The sequence below is a fragment of the Chenopodium album genome, chromosome 16 (assembly GCF_948465745.1).
Source record: "Chenopodium album chromosome 16, dcCheAlbu1.1, whole genome shotgun sequence".
Lineage (NCBI taxonomy): Eukaryota > Viridiplantae > Streptophyta > Magnoliopsida > Caryophyllales > Amaranthaceae > Chenopodium > Chenopodium album.
The window spans coordinates 21,818,150-21,825,920 of NC_137849.1; the positions used below are offsets into that span (position 1 = coordinate 21,818,150).

A 7,771-nucleotide genomic window follows, 5' to 3' on the forward strand; every position below is an offset into this window, starting at 1 on the left:
CTCTTTATATTGTCTTTAATTCTTTTCACTCTTAGCTTAATATCTTAGATAATTCCGTTCTTTATCCCAAGATAGCTTAATTGATTGGTAGTGATCACAGTGTTTAGCTTCTCCCTGCGGTTCGACCCTTTGCTTACCTTATACTTGTATTTGGTTCATTTAGGTTATATAAATTTTATTTGATTTAGGGTTAGGCACTTGAGGGCGTGTTTATATCCCTTGTCTTTGTGTCTCCCCAAAAAACCAAACCTAGTGACGAATATCTTTCACGTCACTAATTATCGAACGAGGTGAAATGTGAAAGAGTCTTGTGATGCACTTGTTTTTAAAAATACTTCATTCTGTTTTCAAAAATACTTCTTTTCGTACCTTATTTATGGAAAATGTCTAGTCCAATTTGGTTTGGTCCATGAATGGGTCCAATAATAGTGTAGTTGGATGGGGCTCGAACATAGCTTTCTAACGATATATTATAAGACCAATTTTGATGAATAATGAGGAAGTTATGGCCAAAATACTAAATTGGGCCCAAAATGATTTTATATATGGCCCGATGATCAAGTGGAGGGCCCATTAATTATTGTTCCTAAAGTTATTAGGATTGACTTTAATCTTCTAGAATAATCTAGAAGGTTATTTTAAGTTCTAATGGAATTATGATTAATAATTATACTTTTATTTTATTTAGAAAAGATAAAAAATTTAATTTGGAATAAAACAAATATTTTAATGATAAACTAATCATAAATTAATGATAAATACGGAGTCTAATCGTCTAATTATATTAGGGGAAGGACTTCATACAACTTTATCATAACCTCACCATCGCGCTGCGTGGAGTCTATCGCGGTGTGATAGGCTTATTGCATCGCGATAGGCCTATTCGCGATAGGGGCAGTTTGACTCCGAGTCGAATTCTGACTCTTTTCTAGCGTTCTGGATGTTTTCTCTATAAATAGGGGCGTTATTTCCCCGTTTCCAATCATCAACAATCATTTAATTCTTTCTCTCTTTAAGATAGAAGCTTATTCTATCTCTTTCTAAGCCTAGCCTTTTTAAACACAATACTGCATTCATGAGTCTTAGACACACCTTACCAAGCTCGAAGTTGCCTTCGCCTTAGACGTGAAAGGTTGATAATTTCCATGGGTTTAGTCCCAAATCCTTACTTCAATTATTTAAATTAATTGTTTAATTTTATATTTCCCTTGAAGTTACTAACGTGTGTATTGTTTTGATAGAAAGAGATAAGAGGCAATAAAGTGAGTAATTTTATTGTTATATCTTTAGAAAGCATGCTTAGATTATTTTGATTCCTTGTATCATGTTAGGATACTTTTATTGTTTTCTAGTATCATGTTTAGGTTGCCTCCTATTTCTTCTATCATGTTAGTATCATGTTAGGGCTAAAGATTTGATCTTTATTGTTTAGTGATATGCTAGGATTTGTTATTAATCATGTTAGTATCATGCCTAGGATCTTGCTAATATTATTATGCTTTTATGAGATTGAGATTGATATTGTGATGATGATTTGTTGTGTCAATATTTATATGTTGCTTGATATTATTGTTATTGCTTGATCACGCCCTCTCTTGCAGGATTAAAGGGAATTTGTACTTGAAATCACGCTTAATAAGATAATTAATAATTTTATTTAGGCTAATATGGTTTTAATTTCAGTGATCGCCAATAATAGGTTTATTTGTGCATTAATATTCAACCAACATAGATTAAATATGCTTAGGATTAATATATTGATTGTATGTTAGTCGGAAAGCGCACATGAATATGAGAAGAATAAAGTAGAGGCCTAATTAGGGCAGGTTCAATCTCTTTTAGGTTGGATTTGTACCTTTATCCTCGAATATCCAGTCATGGTTCAGGACCACTATGGAGTTAGCAATCTCATGGATCGTGAAGGGGTGTAACCTTCACCCTGTGAACGGTTTACAAGTTCCTAAAACTTATTGGTGACTCTTTTGCTCTAGCTTCCTTCCCTTTGGACGCCACTATACTTAAGTGTATTATCATAGTGGGGCTCAAGTGTGGGATGCTTGAAATATTCCCTACAGTTTTTTGGCGACTCCACTAGGGAAGATTTCTATTTTAATTCCTAAAATTTATTTTGGCAATAATTTAGAATGAGTGGATGAGACTCGAAAAAGTTCTAACTATTCATGTGCGTAATTTTGATTGACATTATTGGCATAAGCATAAACAGGTCCGCATTGGATGGACCATCCGTAATGCGTCAAAAACATAGGCTTTTTACACATAGGAAAGTTGGGAAATATCTTTCACAACTAGAATAAAAAAAACGCTGTGAAAACTAGAAAATTCTAAGAACACAGAATGCTGTTGAGCCATGTAGGAACTAGCGCTGAGAAGAAAGTGCCCATCGCAGTGTGATGGCTTTGTCGCGATGTGATAGCAATATCGCGATGCGACAGAGATATCGTCTTGCGATGGTCCTTGTTGTCTCGCGCCATGTTCTACCAATACCGAGCTAGAAATTTGCCTTCTTTCTTTGACCGGTTCTAGTAATGTTTGCTCGATTTTACTTCTTGATTGAGTTTTTCCCTCTTTTCTAAACCCATATGTGTTCTACATATGGCCATAACCCTCTAGGAATTCACGCTTCATCTACCCAATTGAACGCTCATTGCAACGAAGGGTACATCTGAGTTTGTGAATTCACCAAACCATGGAAACAAGTTTAACTTGTGGGGTCCCATCCATATGCGCCAACCCTTCTGAAGGTAAGGCTTCCGCGTGATGCATCCGGACTCAGAACCATGGACCCTCTTTTTACTAACCTATTCCTTGAACTTTAGAGAACTAGAGCAATGGTTAGTGTTTTGGGTAAAAATACCCTGTCCATGTGGACCAATCAGAGAGGGCCACGTGTCAAGCATAGGCAGGTCTATTTGGGCCAATTTCCAGCTGACACGTGTCAGCCTCGGATGCTTTCCAAAATTATGGCTTTCAAGGCCCAATTCCCAAGGAACGCCGCAAAACAGCGCAGCCCACCAAATCTAGGTCAAATGACCTAAGAGTGGGCACGTTCTCCAACGACCCTATAAATAGGGAGATATTCCCCAATTTTGGGGGATATTCAATCATTTATTACACCTACCTTACATTCTCTCACATTAGAGAGCACCTGATCTCGGAATCCGAGAAGATCTCATTTCATTTTCCGCACCTTCTCCCACTCATATTCAAGTACTAACTTGATTGTCGGAGGCGGAGCTCCAAACACCCGGAGTCTCCGTTGTTTTGCAGGTACAGGCGCAGTCGGATCAGTCCTCAAGCTGTAACTCTCCCGAGGGACAAAAACACCTAAAACATTTGGCTCCGTGTGTGGGGAGAGTACCTCAAGGATGGTTCAAGAGTCTATACAGCCTCCTGATCCCAAGGCTAACTAGCCGAAGATCTTTACAGACAATGAGGATGATGATCCTTAGGTCGAAACATACATTGCCAAGGATGGCTCTCTCATCACTAAGCGCATCCGTCCCAGAGACACTCTGGAACAAGGTGAAAGCCAGGCGGGTACTAGTAGGGCCCCTGGTCAGCCGGAAGGGGAAACCCAGTCGGCAAGAGGTCAGGCTCCAGTCACCAAAGATGAGATCATGAAATTCATGACGAGTTTCAAGGGTGAGATCAAGGACCTGATCGAGAAGAAAACGGCTGGCTCTAGCAAGAGTGATCCAGCCAAGAAGTCTCCTCGAACTGCGAGGAAGAAGCTAGTTAAGGACAGGCAGCCAACGCCACATCCAGAGGACAAGGCAGTCGTAACCCTTGACTGGTCCAAGATTCTTCTGCCCCAAAAGAGTACAAGAAGTCCCTGCCGGGAGAATCAACTGGTGGGTAGCAAAAAATCTATCCCTGACGCTCAGCAAATCATCGAGCACAGGAGAAGTCAACAGCTGTCTGAGTCAGCCTCTACTTTGATCTTTCCAGACAGCTTCAAAAACACATTTGCAGGGAATATTCAATCTTTGCATGAGAGTCATACAGGCGGTAATACCATCCATTCTGGCCCTCAGATGATTGGGAATGCACCGTACGTACCCCCCATGGTCTACGGTCCGTATTCTCCTCACTTCATGTAGTCGGCCCTCTTTGGGGGTCAGGCGGCATATAATGTCCAGCCTTTTGACTGGAAGCTCCGTCTGCTCAAACTTGGTGAACAGACATCTGCGTTCACCAATGAGATAACCGAGGCCGCACAACCTGCCAAGGTCAAGAATGTGTTGGTGGGTGCTTATGATGGTACCACCAACCCGGAGGACCACCTCATGGCTACTCCAACCTCATGCACATACAGGGGTTGGAGGATGCTATATGGTGCCGGTGCTTCCCGGCTACATTGAAGGGCATTGCCCAACAATGGTTTGGCAACTTGCAAGCCGGATGTATTGACAGCTTCAGGAATCTTGCCTTCCTGTTTGCCTCCAACTTCTCGATGTCCATCCCTGCCAAGAAAACAAGTCTCGCTTTGAGCACCATCCGGCAGGGAGATAGAGAAGGACTTTGCTCCTATGTCAGGCGGTTCAACCTGCTGAGAATTCAAATCCAGGGGCTGTCTAACGAGGTAGCCTATACAGACTTCTTCAAGGGTCTGAAGGACGGGTCGACCTTTAAGTTCGACCTTGTTCGAAAGAGGGTTTTCACCCTCCAAGAGGCGTTGATAGAGGCGGAGAGCTTTATTCAAGCCACCGACCTCTGCTCGTCCAGCCATTAGTCGGACTCCAAGAAGTCCGATAAGAAAAAAGAGAGTTGGTCTGCTCAGCTGGCTTAGAAAGCTGAAGAGAGCAAAAAGAGAAAAGTTTGGGCGGTTGAGGAACCTGACCAGCCGTCCAAGAAGAAGAAGAAAGAATTCAAATCGTATGTCTCACGGTATGAATTTAATAAAGACTATTACACTATCTTTACAAAGGTGAAGGACCAGCTGACCATTGAGTAGCCAAATCCTATGAAGAGTTCCGTTCAGTCGCGGAACAGGAAAAAATTCTGTAACTTCCATCAGGAAGTGGGCCATGACACAACGACTGCTATAGTCTTAAGTGGACGTTTGACCGTGTGGCTGACAAGGGATTGCTGAAGTCCTATGTCTTGAAGTCCAAAGCGGCTTCTAAGACGAATCCGGGACAGTCGTAAAAAACTGTCCAGCTGATGAGTGTCATTTATGGCACTCTTAGGCTAGGTTTTCTTTATATTTTTACTCTCATTTTTAGTCCTTTTTGCTGTGTATTTACATAATGCTTTCTTTGCGTGTTTGTGTGTAAGTTTAGAGAAATGCATGCTTTTAATGGTTTTCTTGTCATTTTGTTCATTTCTTGACTATTTCTCTCGCTTCTTTGTTTCCTTGACTTGTTTTGTAGGTGTGTTGAGTTTCCCGAGGTTTGATCACCGAGGAGAAAGCTCGATCGCATTCAAGAAAGTTGATGGAGCTAAGTTCGCGATTCCAAATATGCAATTCAAGCTAGCTCCGGGAGCTCGAGGGCCTTGGAAGTAATGCTTTGGCTTGAGGCGTTCAAATGCTTGGAAGATAAAGGAGTTGCCCTTCTCACGAGCATTGCCTCGAGTGCACCAATGATAGGGATGCCCGGGAGCGCGGAGATTGATCGAGCAAGCGAAGGAGGCAAGGCCACGAGCACCAAGCAGGGGTGCGCACACGTGGCATAGGGGGTGCGTGCGCGCAGACCCACCTGTGCGCGCGGGCGGCCTGGTGGTGCGCACGCACCAGGCGCCCCGCCTCCCTTCGCTCGTTTCTTCTATTTATACCCTTAGACTTTTCCTTTTTAGGGGGGACGATTTATTTAGTACTTGACACTTATATTCCAAATTTAGAAGAGAGAGAAAGTAGAGAGAGAAGCTTAAGATTACTTGATTGTACTTGAATTTGATCTTTAATTTCACATTGATCTTGGATTTCTTCATCTCATCAATGAAAGTTTGTGAGATTTCTTTCCTTTGAATTTACTTTTATTGCAATTTCCTTTAATTCTTGAATGTTTGACTTGAACTTCATTCTTTGCTTTATAATTTGTTGAGTGATTGAATTCCTTCTTGATTAAACTTGAAATGAATATGATTGGGATTGAATTTGTTTTGTTTTTCATTTTCACCATGATTAGTGAGTAGATTAGTTGCTAGGGAGAAGGGGAAGCATGCTAGATTGATGATTTTTGCTAATTGATGATCATTGATTGATTGAATTGTTGCAATTAAATTGGTTGACATAGTTGTGCATGTGATTAATTAGACTAGGAGTGATCAACCTATAAGATTAATCTAGATTGCATTGCAAATTTCAATGACATGAACCTTTGATTTGAGAATTGCTTTAATTGATTGAATTTGATAGTGACTTTCCTAGTTATCCATTCATAGTGAACCCTAGCTTGGCTTATTGGAGATAGCTCTTGAATTCCTTTAATTGCAACTATTGTTTGTCCTTTGCAATGTTTGAATTGATTGAGTGATCCTTCAATTAGCATAATCATTGAGCTTACATGTGGAACCTATATCCCTAGTGTTTAGTATATTGAATTTCTCGATTATTCTAGTTTTCTCGATACCTTAGTTACCAACCATATGTTTCTACAATCTTCGAAGTAGCTTGACCTAGGCTATAGCTTGCACCTACTCATTCCTTTGGGTTCGACCCTTGACTTACCATATACTCGTATTAGGTTGGTCGAGTGTTTATAAATTTTGTTTGGCTCTAGGAAAGGGTAGAAAACGGCCTACTTTTCCCTACGTCAAAAATGGCGCCGTTGCCGGGGAGTGATATTGGTGCTTTTTTATAGTTGTTGAGTCTATTTCATCTTTAATTGAAAATACAAAAAGATTTTCTTTTAGGCTACACTTGTAGCCATGCTACTAACCATTTCTTTTGAGATTTTATGCGTAGAGCACGTGGTCATTGACTAGTGCCATTTGATTCGGAAATTGAGAGAACCATTGCAAGGTTAAGAGGTGCTAGACGATCTTTGAGCCCTAGCATTTCAAGTGAAGAAAAACCGCAACAAGAGGAACAAGCAAGAATGGGAGAAAATCTAAGGGTGGCGTTGAAAGAATTGGGGATTCCAAGTGCATATAGATTTGAGAGTGGGATTGCTCCACCTACAACACCGGAAAATGACTTTGAAATAAGACCGACAATGATCACTTTGATAGAGAGGCGACAATTTAGCGGGGCCAAGCATGAAAGCCCGCTAAATCATCTCAAGGAGTTTGAAAAGTATTGCAGTACTATCAAGGTGAATGGGATTTCCCAAGAATTCATCCGCCTCAAGCTTTTTCCCTTTTCACTCATAGGGCGTGCCTTGGAATGGCAAGACAAGGAAGTCAAGCCGAGTTCTCTAAGGACATGGGATGAAGTGACTAAGGAGTTTCTATCCCGTTTCTATCCACAAAAGAAAACGACGGAGGCTAGAGCTTTGATTCAAGGTTTCAAGCAAAAGCCTAGTGAGAGTCTCTATGAAGCATGGGAGAGATACAAAGAGTATCAAGGAGAATGTCCTCACCACGGAATTCCTACGTACTAAATTATTTAAATTTTCTATGGAGGCCTTAGTCCTCAAGGAAAATCATGCTTAGATGGAGGAGCCGGAAGAGGAAGTGGTAGACATAATTGAAGACGTAGTGAGGTACTATAGAGATTGGCAGATGGAGAAAGAGAGTCAACTAGCAAGAGTAGCTCTTCGGTGTACTCGATTGATCATCTAAATGCAAGCAACAATCTATCCTCACA

At 41.1% G+C, this 7,771-nt stretch overlaps 1 non-coding gene across 1 annotated transcript; it reads right to left on the reverse strand.

The window, feature by feature from the left end:
* Positions 1 to 7,446: 7,446 nt before the first annotated feature.
* On the reverse strand, positions 7,447 to 7,552 carry LOC145587206 (small nucleolar RNA R71). Its single transcript, XR_014101228.1, has one exon. It is a non-coding gene; the product is annotated as a small nucleolar RNA R71 (small nucleolar RNA).
* Between the last annotated feature and the right edge of the window lie 219 nt (positions 7,553 to 7,771).